This window comes from Ostrinia nubilalis, chromosome 7 (genome assembly GCF_963855985.1).
Source record: "Ostrinia nubilalis chromosome 7, ilOstNubi1.1, whole genome shotgun sequence".
NCBI lineage: Eukaryota > Metazoa > Arthropoda > Insecta > Lepidoptera > Crambidae > Ostrinia > Ostrinia nubilalis.
This window is the reverse complement of record NC_087094.1, coordinates 5467526-5485625: the sequence shown is the minus strand read 5'-3', so window position 1 is coordinate 5485625 and position 18100 is coordinate 5467526.

Here is an 18100-nt window from a genome sequence, read left to right as displayed (position 1 = left end):
AGTTATACCCTGTATCGTTTGATCGCTTCAACGTATTTACCGACAGGGCGTATGCAAATGGTCGGTCGAATTTAGCGATGTTCCCAACCTGTCACACCGAAACGAATAGCACTGTTACTGTTACTCGTTGGGAAAAAATCCCATCTTTACTTCGTTCGTTCGTTTCAGCCAAATGACTTCCACAGCAAAGGCCTCCCCCAAGGTTTTCCACAATGAACGGTCATGTGCTGCCCGCATCCAGGCTCTTCCCGCGACCTTTACCAGATCGTCGGTCCACCTAGTAGGAGGCCTGCCCACGCTACGTCTTCCAGCCCGTGGTCGCCACTCGAGAACTTTCCTGCCCCAACGGCCATTGTCTCTACGAACTATGTGCCACGCCCACTGCTACTAGATTTTAGCAACTCTTTCCATCTTTACCTATTGGGACATTTGTTTACCTATCTTCCCAACGGTTCACACATTCATCATCATCATTTCAGCCACAGGACGTCCTGTTGATCATAGGTCTCATAGACTTCCATATCGCCCAGTTGGTAGCGACCTGCATTCAGCGTCTTCCTGCTACCTCTATGAGGTCGTCGGTCCACCTTGTGGTTAAGTACCTTTAATGTCAAGATATAAAAGATGCCGTTAAATGTACACAAAGCGCAAAATACTCGTATGTACATTAAAAAATTAAATTACTTAAGTAAGCTAAAGCTGACGGTCAGAAAATACAGGCTACAGTGTGACCGGTTGGGAAGATGGGCAATCAAATATTCTAACGAGTAACGGTATTACTTGATGGTAGTTTTTTTCCCAACGAGTAAGAGTTACACGTTTCGGTGTGACTGGTGGGAACAAGCGGAATTTAGTATCCAATACTGTTCCATTTAGGTATTGCTGCCTTTTATTAGCGTACAAAATCCATCCACTACACTCTGAGCGACAGTGTTGTAAAATATCGTTATAGTCCGATAGGGTTTATCTATATCGATTTAACCCGATGGTAAAAGTACAAGTACATAGGTATAGCTATCGATACATCTGGATGCAGCACAGGACCGGTTGCTGTAGAATTTTTGCCTTGGTCTGACAGTGGACATCTTTCGATTGAGAAAAAGATGATAGTTATTGATACACCTTTAGGTATAAATCGATCAATGCATTTAAGTCTGGTCGCCATCGCTGCACGCCAACTGATCGCGTGTGATCGCGTTGGTTTAGCCGAACCTTTAAGAGTGAAATTATGTATCTTCTATAGAACCGAGAATACGCCTCGTCAATTTTATTGTGTAGAACACTGCTCGATGGAAACCTTATGAAAACTTTCGCTGTTAATTAGATTGTGTGGTATGCCTGGATAACACCTGAGACTTATTTTAAGATTAATAACAGTTCACTTCAGAAACTGATTTAAAATTCGTCACTGTATAATTTCTAATGAAGGAAGAGTCAATTAAGCCATTGTATACAAAAAAATAATTATATCACTTCTTTCTAGTTAAAGAAATGACGAATCACGTTGCTATTACCACTCCTTTCCATATTTACGTATAAACCGCTATCGTCATTTAGATCTTTCGTGATCGTGTAGAACAATACCAAAATAATAGGTATTATCAATCAATTCCCTTGTTAACTCGGCTTGTGTAAAAACATGTTCGCGTGCTACCAATTTACACAAAAATGTCCAATGCCCATAGTTTTTTATTTGCGTTAATAGAATTCTTTGTCCAACTTTGGCTCGTGGGGTCATAAAAATAGCTAAAACCAGTAGAACTTGGCATGTCTAAAAAACGGCTGGATTTTACAAAATTTGTTACTACCTACGTTGAGGTGCTTACTTGCGGACTTTTTGCGGCATGCCTTGGTGCAATAGAGAAGGACGTGGCAGTTAGTAAGGTTTTGTACACTTTAGCCTTAATTATACTGGTAATAATAGAGCTGTTAATTGCGTTATAATTGATGAGGTTATTTCAGCTAATTTGGCTCTGAAATTCAACAAAACAGATTATATCAACAATTAAGTTTTAAATAAGGGATATAAATTATCTATTAGGTCTCGAATTTACAATCTTAATATTTGGTTTTCTTCGAATCATATTAAATATTTATTACATTTTAATTGAAACTTTATAAAGCACAAAGTTTAATGATATCAGTTTAATTTGCTGAAATAACAAACTGAAATTAATGTAGTAAGTTCCAACTAAAATACCTACATGGAACATTCATTAAAATAGTTGGTTTACTTTGGTTACGAGTATTTCAAGGGAGTTCTGTTAAAATTTAATTGAAATCGTGAGATAGTTTGTAAAAACTTCTATTGCATACCACGCAGCCGCAGTTATAATGTTAGCTTTACTATTCGCTGGGTGCGAAGTACTAGGTGGGGGTAACATAATCGATCGCAGCGCTCATGGTGGTCAAAAGTAGAAATAATGTAAGCTCTGTCATCAGATGTATCTGTCAATGGCAAAGCGATTCTACATAATACATTTTAATATCATTAACTAATCGCATGAAAAGGGTCCTACTGGGAACTTAAATAAAAGAGTGGACTGTATTTCGATAGGGCTGCTGGTTTAATAGCCGTTTACAATTTGGAAATAACTAGACTATACAACGTGGTAGTACAAAAATGAGTCACAGTAGTTGTTGTGCACAGATGTTTGCCTTGTGATGAGAGCGTGAATTATTGAACTCTGCCCTTGTTTTGTTCTTAATTCTTCTACATCTCGGACTTGTCCAGCCAATACCAACAACTTTCCTTAAAATACGGTTTGTGGTTGGAATTTGATATTGTAAAACTCACAAACCCGGTCTTCAAAACAATACTCATTTCGATCTGAAAACGATATTTAATTTATTACTAGCGATACAGGAACATTTAAATATATTTACTGTTATATAATGAAACCGTTAAAGTAGCTTTTTCTTTTTGTTTTACTGTAAAACTACAATTATAAATGAAGTAAACAAACCCTGACACAATCAAAATTAAACACACTTTTTGGACTTACCTCATTTGATTTGAATGGCCAAAATGATTTCAAAACCTTTTTTCCACCCAAATCATGGTATCACAACAATTTATTAGTTGAAAATATTTGTTATTTTTTCATTTCGATATTTTTTCACAAATATACGACCTAAATGTCAATGTGACAGAGCCCACAAAGTTGTGGACGCTAGTTGGCGCTGTAATCGTGCACAGAGCCAATAGTTCGCATTGTTGACTGTTGGCACGCAAAGGAAAAGATTCATTGTCTTCAAAGGATCATAGACGGGTGCTTATTAAATTACAAAGCATCATCATCATCATCATTTCAGCCATAGAACGTCCACTGCTGAACATAGGCCTCCCCCAATGCTTTCCATGTTGATCAATTGGTAGCGGCCTGCGTCCAGCGCTTCCCTAATTACAAAGCATACAATACAATAATAATTTTGGGCCTAACAAGTCCATATTTGTTCTCAAGTGAGGATCTGAGACTGAATACACCTCAAGCTGTCATAAAAACTACATTCGAGTAGGTAAACACTTTCGGCGCTTTTTTCAGTTTTCTAGTATATTTTTTATGACTGTTTCATGAAATTAATGTGTTTTGGTCAACTTGTGGTTATTTTTCTTTGAAAGCTTCAATTCTTTTACGTCACGACCTCATTCAATTAACCATTGATCCCACAAAAGTCATTCAATATTCACACATAAATTACATCGAACCAAAATCAAACGTAAAAACATCACCGTGACTAACGGCGAGTTGAAGCAAAAACTTATCGGATCAAATCGGCATTCGCTATCGGAGTTGACAGCGATAAAGTGGGCAGTCCAACCGTCAGCCGGCAGACAGTCACGAGTCAAGCTCAAGGCTAAACCTTAACCCTGGTGCCCACTGCACCCATTACTGTGATTACAATAACAAGGATGTCAGTTCTCTGGAAGAGATTGGGTTAAGACAAGGTTTACATTCCGTTAAAAAGGCCATTATATTTTATGTAGCATCATCATTTTAGCCATACTTTACTAATGAACATTTAGGCCTCTATGACAGATTGGCCCGTTAGAAGCGTCCAGCATTCAGCGGCTTTTTAATTAAATTAAAAGGTGCTGGGTCTAATCTAGAACCAACCCTAATGGTTATCATACTCTTAAAATATTTTTCACTATAGGTAATCTGTACGCGCCAGCATTAAAACCTCATACATTTCAAACTCATGTCACACTATTCTATCACTCATTCTGACAGTCCTTTTTCCTATCCTCTCCCTCCCACCTTCAGTCTCGCTCTCGCATCGCAACGCGCCGCTTCGCCTACCTATCTGGGCGTTAATACTAAATAAGTATCCAAAATAAACCAATTCAAATAAACCCAAATCGCGCGCTAAACTCATCTCAATAAAAATTCAAGTGTTTGTGAAAGTGAAAGAAGAACCAAGCTTGGACCGTCCTGTGGAGTCTGCTCAATCGAAGGTATCCCATCCCGTTCCTATCCCAATCTCCTACAACTCCTTTCTGGTCCTACCGAGCCGCATGGTTCATTTCCTATCCTTTACACTTACAGAAAATCACAACTACACATTTTCACGCATCCGTCATTTTGACAACTCTCTAGAAAATTCTAGAAAATTCGCTCGTTTGACACATTCTTTCTGGAAAGTTCGATTCGTTTGACATTTGACACATTCTAGAAATTACTATTCGCTCAAACGTCAACTCGTTGTTTGTAAACACGTGTATTTTTTAAATTCAATCTTTTAAAATTTTATTTCAATTCAATTTCAAATTCGCTTACATACGCTACGCATTTTATTTTCCTACTGGATTATAAATAAATACGCACAACTCAACTCATTTTTAACGCTAGCTCTCGTGCGTGTGTTTGCTCACCTACAATACAATGGAGGGAGTAAAACGCAAAATTAATTTGCTTGAAGCTAAAAAAGAAGCGCTTTTTCAGAGGGTTCAGGAATTATACGACCTCAGCCTAAAGGTCTCCGACCCTCAGATTGAACAAATTTTCATGTCTCGCATGCATTCGATTGAAAAAACAAGATCGGATTTTCTTGATACTATTGACGAACTTAATTTGTGTTATATGAAAAATGATGAGGAACTCAAACCTACATTTGCCGCACTCAACTCGTTTGACGATTTGTACTGTAACATCCTTTCGGTGCAAAGCTCCATCGCACAACTAAGGGCCAACACAGAGCGTCGCAAACAGGATTTCGTAAAAAAATTACCGCCTTTAGAACTAGTCTCTTTCGACGGAGCCCCTTCCAAGTGGCCCGTTTTCTACCAAAATTTTAAAACGCTTATTCATGAGAACACTGGTTTGTCTCCAGGTGAAAAGGCTCAATACCTTATAGGAAAACTTTCCGGAAAAGCACTTACAATTTGCTCGGGTATTCCACCGACTGGTGAGAACTATTACATAATTTGGAACAACCTATTAGAAAAATACCAAGACATAAGAGTACAAGCCTCTATGTATTTGGAACAATTAATAAACTTCAAATCGCAATCTTTAGATGAATTTTTGGAACAGTATTGCTCAGCTGAAGCTGCCTTACGACGTTTACAGATTGATGACCTTTCCGATTTCATTTTGACTCATATTGCTCTCAGTAAATTAGACAAAGACACTCTAAATTTATTTGAACAATCCATTAAGCACGTAAAAATGCCTACGTTTAATGATCTCAAGACTTTTATAAAAGAACAGAATAAGATCCATTCTTTACGCTCATCTTTTACGCAGAATAAGCTGTACGTTAATAATAAAACGAATTTCGCATCGCAGTCTAAAAACTCGAAACCGACACAGTCGTTTGTTTCTAATACAGCTTCTGGAGTAAAACCCAATCAACATTACTTCCAATCTCAACCGAATTCGCAAGGCTCATACACTCCATCCTCTGTACGCAAGAATTGTCAACTTTGTAAGACGGAACCTGAACATGCCCTGTTCAAATGCAGTTATTTTCTCTCGAAAAATGCGCCAACTCGCCACTCTTTAGTTACGAAATGTAACTTTTGTCTCAATTGTTTAGGCTTTCATAACATCAAAGATTGCAGATCTCAAAATCGTTGCTCAGTTTGCCAACGTAAACATCACACTCTTATTCATATAGATAACTTTAACGTGAATAGACCTATGACGTCACAACAGCTGACTTGCAGCGCGACGCTTTCGCCGACCGACGCGTCCATGTCCGCGCCCGGTCCGGTCACGCCGCCGTTGCAATCGATGCCAACCAACAATGTATCTCTCTCTGCAGTCACGCCGTCGATCGCTGATGAATCTAGTACCACGGTCTTATTACCCACCGCGTCAGTGTATACTTATGACAATAATAAGACGTGTCAAAAATTACGCGTGTTTCTAGACACAGGTTCGATGAGCAACTTTATCACAAATAAATGTTGTGCGCGACTGAACTTAAAAGTCAATCCGCTACCTACCACTATTAAGGGCATAGGTCAGTCTGAAAGTGTGTCGCTAGGATATGTATCTTTCACAATTGCCTCACGCTTTGATCCCAGGTGTAAATACACAATAAACGCACGCGTCATTGATACAATAACCGATTATTTACCTAATGTAAGGGTTGACATAACCCAGTTATCGCATTTACAAGGTCTTCCTATGGCTGATGACAGCTTCGATATCCCTGCTGAAATCGATTGTTTGTTAGGCAATGAGATATTCCCGCTTCTTTTAGGTAGTAATAAAATAACTTCACCGCAATCCTCTGTCATCGCTATCGAAACCACGCTCGGATATCTCGCTATGGGACGCGCTCAGTGCTACTCAGCTCATTCACGCAATGATAATAAAGCATTCTTTTGCAATGTAGACTCGCACTCATTAGAATCACTCACGCAACGCTTTTGGGAGCTTGAAAGTGTACCTACTAAGAGACACATCAGCCCTGACGACGAAATATGTGAAAACATTTTCCAATCAACTCATTCTCGCGACGACTCTGGGACGTATACCGTTTCTTTGCCATTTAAACTCGACCCATCAGAACTCGGCGATTCTTACTTTACTGCTAGGCGTCGCTTCTATAACTTAGAGAAAAAGTTAGACTCAACTCCGGGCTTACGCACTAACTATAATGAAAATATTCAAGACTGTATCGATCGCGGTTTTCTGTCAAAAGTTGAAAACGCATCGAATTCAGAGGAAAATACTCCAAATTATTATATACCTCATCATGCAGTATACCGACCAGATAAACTCACTTCAAAAACTCGAGTCGTTTTAGATGCAAGTTGTAAAACAACCTCTGGAAAGTCGTTAAATGATGTTCTTTACACTGGCCCAAACTTACAAAGTAATATTTTTGATCTTTTAATTAACTTACGCATTTTCTCAGTCGCTTTATCTGCTGATATTGAAAAGATGTATTTCTGTGTAAAGCTTGATCAAAATCACCACCCGTTTCAACGCATATTATTTCGATTTGATCCTGAATCACCGATTGATACTTATCAATACAATAGGGTTTCTTTTGGCGTTTCTAGCTCGCCTTACCTCGCTATGCGTGTCGTTCGCCAACTCGCTGAGGACGAGCGCGCGAATTATCCTATCGCCGCGTCTGAAGCTCAATCCTGTATGTATATGGACGATTATGTCTCATCGATGGACGGGTTAGAAAAAGCTGAACAATCTTACCATCAAATGGTTAAGATGTTCATGGCCGGGGGGTTTAAAATGGTTAAGTGGATCTCGAACAACCCTGAGCTTATAAATAAGATTCCCGATTCGCATAAAAATCCACAGCTCGTCGATTTTGACACTGACTCAGAAATTACGACAAAAATCATAGGCATGCAGTGGCAACCTAATGATGACGTTTTTCTTTACAAAATTAACTCTACTAACTCTGACCAATGCACAAAACGCACGATTCTTTCCGCAACCGCTAGATTATTCGACCCTTTGGGTTTGCTAGGCCCTGTGACAGCGTTTCTCAAACTCTTAATTCAAGAATGCTGGCAGCGCGAACTTGAATGGGACCAGCCAGTTCCAGACTCAATAAAAAATAAATGGAATCGGTTTGATAGTGAGATTAACTATTTATCGCAATTAAAAATATCTCGTCATATAGGGATCACCGCGGGTTGTCACGTCACTATCATGGGCTTCGCGGACGCCAGCGAAGTATGCTACGGAGCTGTAGTTTATGTGCGCGTGAGCTCTGATGCAGATTCACCCGGTGAAGTCTTTCTTATCGCATCCAAATCGCGCGTCGCGCCTTTAAAGAAAATATCTCTTGCGCGGCTTGAACTGTGCGCAGCGCTGCTCTTGACAAATCTTTTATTATCGGTTCGCGATAGTATAGAGAATCGTTATCCTGTTAACTCAATTTACGCATTTTCAGACTCGACTGTCACTCTCACGTGGATACATTCTCCCGCGTACAAATTTCACACATTTGTTGCGAATAGAATTACTGAAATTAATTCGAAACTCAACGCAAAAATTTGGCATCATGTTAATGGAAATGAAAATCCTGCAGATGTAATATCGCGACCTGTAACTCCTAAAGCATTATTAAATCAATTAAATTGGTTTCACTCTCCTCAATGGACAGCTCAGCCAATCTCGCAATGGCCTATCGAGCCATTTCAAGTTTCATCTAACAGTGTTCGACTGGAAGAGAAAACTATCGCTCTTGTTTCAGAGACAAACTCTCAATCGAACTCTCACCCTTTCGATCGATTAATTGATCGCATTTCCACGTACCCAAAATTATTACGCGCTACTGTGTACGTGTTACGCTTCGCTAAAATACTACGTTCAAACGGAGTGGTTACATCCTCTGATTTAGAACTCGCTGAACTCTATTTAGTACGCCATATACAGGCACTATTTTTTACTCAAGATATGCACGCAATTAAAAATAATAAACCCTTTAACAAATCGCTTCTTAAACTTAACCCTTTCATTGACTCTGATAATATACTTCGTGTCGGAGGTCGACTCACTCACTCTCAACTCAACTATGGACAAAAGCATCCAATCATTCTATCGCCTAAACATCGCTTCACTCAACTTTTAGTTGATTACTTTCATGTATGTAATTTACATACTGGTCCTTCACTTCTACTCAGTCTGCTTAGACAGAAATTTTGGATACTTTCCGCACGTAACTTAGTACGTCAAAGAGTGCATCAATGCAATATCTGTTTTCGTTTAAACCCTAAATCTACAAACCCTCTTATGGGCGACTTGCCATCATTCCGCGTTTCAGAAGCTAAAGCTTTTGTTTATACATCAGTCGATTATGCAGGTCCCTTCTTTATTACTCACATTCGCCGCAGAGGTGTTAAAAGCCAGAAGGCTTATATTTGTTTATTTTGCTGTCTTACAACTAAGGCTCTACACATAGAGTTAGTTTCAGACTTAAGCTCTGATCTATTTCTCGCCGCTTTTCGTCGATTCATTTGTAGAAGAGGCCCCGTTTCCATGATATATAGCGACGGAGGTACTAACTTTATTGGCGCTAAACGCAAGCTTGACGAAATTTACGCTCTTTTAGAATCTGACTCTCACAAAAATTATTTAAGTTCACATTTGGCTGAACAACGCATTAAGTTTCTTCATAGTCCGCCAAATGGTCCGCACTTTAACGGCATCACGGAGATAAATGTTCGTTATGTAAAAACGCATCTTTATAAAGTTATTGGTCTTCAAGTGTTAACATACGAAGAGTTCAACACTGTACTTGTACAAATAGAAGGCTTATTGAATAGTAGACCATTGTGTGTTCTTAGCTCTGACCCATCTGATATATCCGCTCTCACTCCCAATCACTTTCTCAATATAACTCCACTGAAATTCTTACCAGTAGAGAATGTCTCTGATATTTCTGACAATCGGTTAACGCGTTATCAGTTAGTCAATAAATTAGTGCAAAGCTTTTGGCGTCGCTGGAGTCAGGAGTATTTAACTTCTCTACAACGCCGTGAAAAGTGGAATACGGTGACCAAACCGATAGATGTGGGCTCTGTTGTTGTTATAAAAGATGACAATGCGCATCCTCTTTGTTGGCCATTGGGTGTGGTTGTGGAAGTATATCCCGGAAAGGACAAAATCATTCGCACCTTAAAGATTCGCACTGCAACCGGTACTTATGTTCGGCCTGTAGTTAGAGTTTGTCCTCTTCCTTTACAGTAACTCAAATAATGCTCTTAACTTAATTTTTTTCTTAACTTTAATTTAACTCAACTTTAATTTTAATTTAACTCAACTTTAACGCTTATAACTCGTTTAGTTCTCTCTAACGCATGTTTTTTTTTTACGTTTTTAACTTTTTTTTTACAAACGCTACTCAATCTAGAGGAAGACCTCTAGGCCGGGGGAGTTGTACGCGCCAGCATTAAAACCTCATACATTTCAAACTCATGTCACACTATTCTATCACTCATTCTGACAGTCCTTTTTCCTATCCTCTCCCTCCCACCTTCAGTCTCGCTCTCGCATCGCAACGCGCCGCTTCGCCTACCTATCTGGGCGTTAATACTAAATAAGTATCCAAAATAAACCAATTCAAATAAACCCAAATCGCGCGCTAAACTCATCTCAATAAAAATTCAAGTGTTTGTGAAAGTGAAAGAAGAACCAAGCTTGGACCGTCCTGTGGAGTCTGCTCAATCGAAGGTATCCCATCCCGTTCCTATCCCAATCTCCTACATAATCTACGACTGCAATGCCATCTGGAGTCGAACATAATACGATCCTCGTAATCATACATAGTAAAACAAAATACATAAATTATGAACTTTAATAAACTTCTTACTCTCGTTTATCATAAACACCATGATAAATAATATCTCATCTAGCAACCACTACATCAATGGCCACATCAACGAGCAGCTAGATTACAATTGGATTATTCAAATCTAATATAGTGGGTCGGGATTTGTACAACCGCATAAACTATAAGCGCTATAATCGCGTTTGAAGTGCTTTATCGCTGCATTCCATCACGACTATTGAAATGTTCCAATACAAATATTTATTATAATGAACATGAAAGTTAACAAATTACCACCTGTACTCTATTATTTGTTTTATCTTGAGCTCCATAGTATTTATACAGACTGGGTCAGGAATACGCCTCAGGTCATCCGGCTACGATCAAAAGCGAATGAAAACATTAAATTGAGGCAGGATTTTGTAGAGTTCAGGTGAAATAAAATAGGCAAAAAAGCATTTTTGGATGATTTTGACTTATGACGTACGACATTATTTTGTCATGAAAACTTATCATGTCATCATTCAGGTTTCATGTTTTCCCAGATTTCCCATTTATATGATTTTACAGCGAATTACAAGCACGCCTACCTTGATCATCAGTCAGTTTGGGCCCACCAACGCCACGTCTTCCAGCCCATGGTCGCCGCAAGAGTTAGAGAACCTCTCTTTCCCATCAGTCGTTAATGGCGAGTAGGTATACCCCGCCAACTTCACTGTAACAAATAAGATTAAAAGTCAGTGTCTACACCGCTTCCTAATAAAATTTTAGATGGTTCGTGATATTGTCAGCTAGATATTATTATTGTTTCAAGATTTGTCACACCAAAACGTTATCAGCAAGTAGTAAAACTGGTTGTATCTTTCTAAAATTGAATTTTATAAATCGAAGCTATCTCACACTCCATCTAATGAGTTGATTGTTTTATCAATCAACTCCATTTTCGTTATAAATTATTGTATGGATTGATCAGTAAATTAATAAATTATGCCTACGGCTAGTTTGCCAACCGTATCAGTTGATTTGAAATAGTTTTTAATGGATTCAGCGAAACTAATCGGCAAAATGTGATATTAATATTAGAGATATGAATCAAAACGTATTAATGTAATAAATTGTCAATTATTTTAATATTATTTTTTGCTACTTAGTTTAGGTTATTTCATTTCCTTCCTTACTATGTAAACTATCAAGTTCTTGCTTTGAATGATACGTAAGCACGCTCTATCGTGAGCTTTTTTTAAAGTTCTGCGGCTTCCTCAAGAAGGAGATTCTTGAGGAAGCCGCAAAAAAAAGTCATCTACCTAACTGTCTTTCTACTTTTTTTACAGATGACAGGCGAATAATTTTATTATGTAAACGAATTTACTAGGTACGTTCCTACTTTTGTAAGTTTTGTCATAAAAATAAAGGCAGTGATTTTGGTTATTTAGAGTTTTAGACGGTTGATTATGAAATTAAAAGGTATCTCATTAATGTGTGAATATTAGTAGGTACTAATTAGTTACTTTATTTTAATTATCATCGAAATATTAAGTTAATTAAGCCTTAGTTAACCTTATCCTTATTATTTGTTTTGTCTTCAAATGGTTTTGACTATCTGCGTGACTTAGTGAGAGGCGTCCTCACGATTTTGCCCATAAATCTACGATATCTGACGTCTTATCTTCGTTTTGGTAACTTGGTCGTTCGGTTATTATCTTAATAAGGCACTTACAAGGGCTATGGGCCTAAGGGCTTAAATTGGACCCTATTATTCTTACAAAGTTGTGAGATGCCATTCTAGTTCTTACTGAATTCATTGACATTCATAGCGGTTGTAGACCAGAATCACAGCGATTGTCCTAAAAATTATTTATATTTTGTGCTACGGAAAACACGTCAGACACCTTTAAATGGCTAATAAGGTCTGACATAGTGATAATAATGTAAAATTAAATATTTTATATTTTTTTATGTTTAAAATAGTTCATCAGTTGTTACAGCTCACGTGGTAGACGATCTTGCAACCTCAATAAAGTGCATAGTTCCTAAAATTGTATTAAGTATAAGAATCCCCAAAGACTTTTTATTGGCCAATAGTTTGATCGACTTCTAATTTGTATTTATAAAGAATTGGCGTATATCAAATCTGTGGGCTAATTCAAATGCATTTGTCGAGAGTAGAAATCGTCTGTCAAATAATTTTCTAGTAATCAATTTTGAACTGATTGTCAAGGTAATACAGTTGAAAATTGAATATCAAAGCCAGACTACGCCTAATGTCAGATCAGCCGATGGTAGATGCCAAATTTCCAATATCGCGTACGAAGACGGAGAACTTTGTCAATATAGTGGTACATAAGGGTCATAAGTAGTGGATGCCGACGATTTTCGCGCTGTCAGTTCAACGACTGCCCACCCTTGTCGTTAGAGCAGTCGACTGGATAGAAAGCATGGAAATAACATGGTGATTGATAAACTAGGTGCAAATAAACATATTTTATAAACACAGAATGCTTTTTGCTTAAATTTGAACATAAATTTACCATAATATAACTTATTACACTTATGTCTGGATTTGTAAGCAGAAATATGGATAGGTACCTACTGGATGGAGTGGATGACATAGTGGATGGAGTGTTTTGTAAAACTGCAAAAAAACTTTACCACTAGCTGCTACTAACTGTAACTGTGCTGTAACTTACACAAACTTCTGCCGTTCACCGCTAGGGGCGCTGTGCAATCTGCCATACATTTTGTACGCACTTGGTAAGGTTAAACTTATGGTAGAGCTACAGAACTTTCATATAATAAATTATCATGCGCAAAAATTAGTCTGTTTGGGCCCGCCATACACGGACAGTTCGAGCAATTAGCCAGTGGTCAACATAAAGGCACGGACCGCTTTTGCAGCCAGTCAACAGCTTGAATCTACCATTGATAGGTAACTGCTGGAGTCATCATCAACAGCCCTTTACAGTCCACTGCTGGACTATGAGCCTCCTCCACTATAGTGGAGGGTTTTGCCATAATCTCCACGCTTGGCAGGCGGGTTGGAGATCGCAGTTTAAAAGATTGATGTTTTTCAGAGAGCGCTGCTGCCCATTCTCTGTTTGATGTGTAGTCCCTAAGTCGCCTCTTACGACACCCGCGGGAAGAGTAGGGGTTGGTGACAAATGTATTCTACTCTGCCGTCACCACACGGCCTGCTGGAGTAGTTGGTAGTGAAACTGCTCAACAGGTCACAATTTCATTTTCATTCAAATCAGTAGCAACATTGATTTTGAGGAAGAGGAACCACTGCTACTTTGTAATATTTGCTCGAGCAGTCAGTATAAAATATACCTGGCAACTGAAATTTCACCGTGCCGAAGTAGTCACAACTGCTCGAGCAGTACCGTGTATGTGTGTATGTAGAAATCAGTTGCAGCTAGAAGCTGTCGTAATTGTGTAAGAGTGCCTAAAATGATTTGTGTCTTAGTTTTACTGCTATAAATTTATACTACCCATACCAATATTATAAATGCAAAAGGAATCTGTCTGTCTTGCTTTCAACCGATTTTGATGAAATTTGGCATAGAGATAGTTTAACTCCCGGGAAAGGACATAGATAGTTTTTATCCCGGTTTTTGAAACAGGGACGCGCACGGTAATGTATTTCGGTGACAGACAAAATTCCACGCGGGCGAAGCCGCGGGCGGAAAGCTAGTATAAGTATTATAACCCATGCTTAGACATTAATATTACTTCAATGTGCTTAGAAAGGCACGATAAATGTTGGTCTGGGCTAATATCTCTTTTCGTCATTTTCAAAGGCTTTACAACAGTTTTTAACTGTATTATCACATTGTAACACCTATATTACTATTATGGAAGCAATAAACGTATTGAGTATTGAGTATTTGATAAAATCTAACATTAAGATTGACCCCTTCCCTCGCACACCCACATCTCTCCACCTAGATTAAATTATTGTCATTATTTACTGTGTTCATTTGATTTGGTGCATAATCTGAAAACCATTTAAAGATTTAACCATTTACAATGAAAATAATTAGCTCGAATTCGTATAGTTTTTTTTATTTGTCATTTTTGACAATTAGTGTAATGTTTTAAATAAGACCGAAAATGATACGATTTTCTTTATGGTTTTTGTATTAGTTTGTTTTTAAAATTCACTTTATAGTAAATTACAGATAAATCCAGATTTAATCACAGTGTTATTTATTAAACTAGCAGTGCCCGCGACTTCGTCCGCGTGGAATAATGACTTTGGGTAGGCACTTTTAATAATTTAGTCTAATTATTTTACAAATAGCTTTTGCCCGCGACTTCGTCCGTGGAGAAGTCGAAAACGTTCTCATACGATTATTTTTAAATGTTTTAACGTTATTATCTAAATGTTTAAATACTTTTAAAATATAAAAATCAGTTTAAATAAACATGAAAATATTTTTTTCTTATATTTTATGAATATGCAGCTCGGCCTTTGATCCGGTGAAAGTTACTCGGTGGTATTATTTTTTTACAACGAAATCGAAAACTACACCTACCGCAGTATTATTGGTAAACTTTTTTTTATATTTTCCTACGGGTGCTAGAATCACCAAGCTTCCAGCATGCCACTGGCCGTGGGAGAAGGAGCTTTTCCTCAAGACTACTCCCACTACCTCAAGGGCCTCCGCCAAAACTCTCGCGCGAAAATGAGTTTATGTATACAGCGCAAGCAGGTGCCCGCGGCATGACTTTCATGCATTACTATGCATTGTTGGGCGAGCGCACGCAGCGGGCACCCACTCCGAGGTTAAGTGGAGGCCCCTAGAGTATGGTAGTCGTTAACATGACGTCATGATTGTAAAAAAATGCACTAATGAGTAATTAATATCAACTTTGAAGCAAATCACCACTAAAATAACTTTCTACCCCTTTTTAACATAGTTAGGGGGTGCATTTCACTAAAATACGAAACACGTCTTCCATTAATTCTGTTATAGAATGCTTATGCAAAATTTTAAGTAGATTGGACGAAGGAATCTCGTTATTTCATACAAACTTTGCCCCTCCTTTTTACCTCCTTAGGGGTAGAATTTTGGAAAATCCTTTCTTATCAGATGCTTACGTCATACAAAGAACACACCGTCCAAGTTTCAGGTCTTTACGATCAGCGGTTTAGGCTGTGCATTGATCCATCAGTAGCGCGCGTAGTACCTACTTGATCATTATTTTGCTGCGATGTGATTTTAAAACTGGGATATCTCCTAAGATATTTATTGAAATCGAATGGTGTAAAGGGCAAGAATGTTTAAAATTAAATACTTGTGGTGAATAATTTATTTATTTGGATAAGGATTAATATCATGTTTATAAAAACACCTTCGCAAATAATGCATTATTTTAAAACAGATTTTTTTTGCATAAAAATGGTTACTATGAGCCAACCTTAAAAGATAGACATATGCTACCGCGGACTTTTTTAAAGAGCTTTTAAAGGGGAACAATCCTGTCATACATGATTTTTGCGAAACTTTAACCGTTTACGCAGCATCAGCTCTCAAAAGGTAAAAATTCATTGATTTGAAATATTCTTGATTGGTGCTCCGCTCCTATTGGTCTTAGCGTGATGATAAATAGCCTAAAGCCTTCAGGAACTAACGGGCTATCCAACACAAAAATAATTTTTCAAATCGGTCCAGTAGTTCCTGAGATTAGCGCGTTCAACCAAACAAACAAACAAACAAACAAACTCTTCAGCTTTATAATATTAGTATAGATATACCTATATATAAAAATGTCTTCATTAAAGTAAATATATTATGTAATTTTAACAGAGGGACTTATATTAGGCTGTCTTTACATAACTAAATTATTATTTTATAGCTCTAATGTAAACTTTCATCAATCATTCCTCCCTCCAATCCAATGACATATAAAAACATCTTAAAGATGACCTAAACTCTATGCCTAAACTGAACTGTCCCACCAAACTCATTGATAAGGGGGCGCTACCGTCGTTCAACTATATAGTTTCCAACATGGCAAAAAATCGGAACCAGCGATCCGGTATTGACGGTGGCGCCCCGCTGCCAATGTCAAGGTTTTATTTCTATCATATTTTTTTTACCACCAAAACTGTCAGATGCTATTTTTCAAATAGCCCTATCCTACTATTTGATACAAAATCTAACGAAATGAATACTTTACATTTCTTGTGGGCTGCCCACAGGGAAGAATTGCGGAGAAGGCGGAAAATGCGAGAATTAGCCAGAATATATGAAGAAAATTTTGAAGACATGCCAGAGCTTCTGTTCAGGCAACGTTACAGGCTTAACAAAGGCCAATTTCAGGAGCTTTGTCATATATTGAAACAGGAAACCTCTTTGCGGGGAAATACAATAATTTCTCTGGAATCCAAGGTTTAATATCTTACATAATATTATTTAAATGCGAAAGTGTGTGTGAATGTATGTTTATGCGAGTATAAAGATAAAGATACATTTATTTGTTCAAACATGTGTAGGTACCTACATAAGGTGTTAAGTCAGCATTTAAAATGGTATCAACATGTCTTACCTTTGCGGTGTACAAATTAAAATTAAATTAAAAGAGTATTATGAATGTTACTCTTTCACGCAAAAACTACTGAAGGGATTTTGTTGAAACTTTATAGTATTATTGTATAAACGTCATAATAACATCCTACTAATATTATAAATGCGAAAGTTTGGATGTCTGGATGTCCGTATGGATGTTTGAGTTTGTTACTCTTTCACGCAAAAACTACATATTTATGCTAGACGTGTTGCAAAGACAATAATAATTATTATTAGCATAGCATGCCATAGGTACTACTCGTACCTATGTACACGTGTGGAATGGCTCACATACTACCCGTTCGCGCTAAGTTTGCCGCCCTTCTGACCGACCGCACCAACAAACCACACTACCAGTAGTGTCGTGGGGAATATTTTTTCCCTTCTACACTACCAAGCCAGTAGTGTCCTGGGTAATGGGTTATTTATAAGGACCATACAGTCATCTTCATTCCCATCGACACTACTCCATAACTAAACGCGCGTCCCCTCCCCCAACCGCGATTCAAGGCAATCGGTTAGTGATTAAACGCAATTAATGTGTCTTATTTTATGCAAATACACAATTCTTATCAATATTAATAAATAAAAAACATTCTAAATATAGTTTGTTATAGTTATAGACGTTTCCCTTCGAGTGACGTCATATCGCCAGCGGCAAACTTAAAGCGAATGGATAGTAATTAAGCTGTAAATACCTATACCCTTGAGCCATGTGCGTGTGGACTGAGTTACTTAGGGCTGTTATGGATATTATGTAGTTTCGG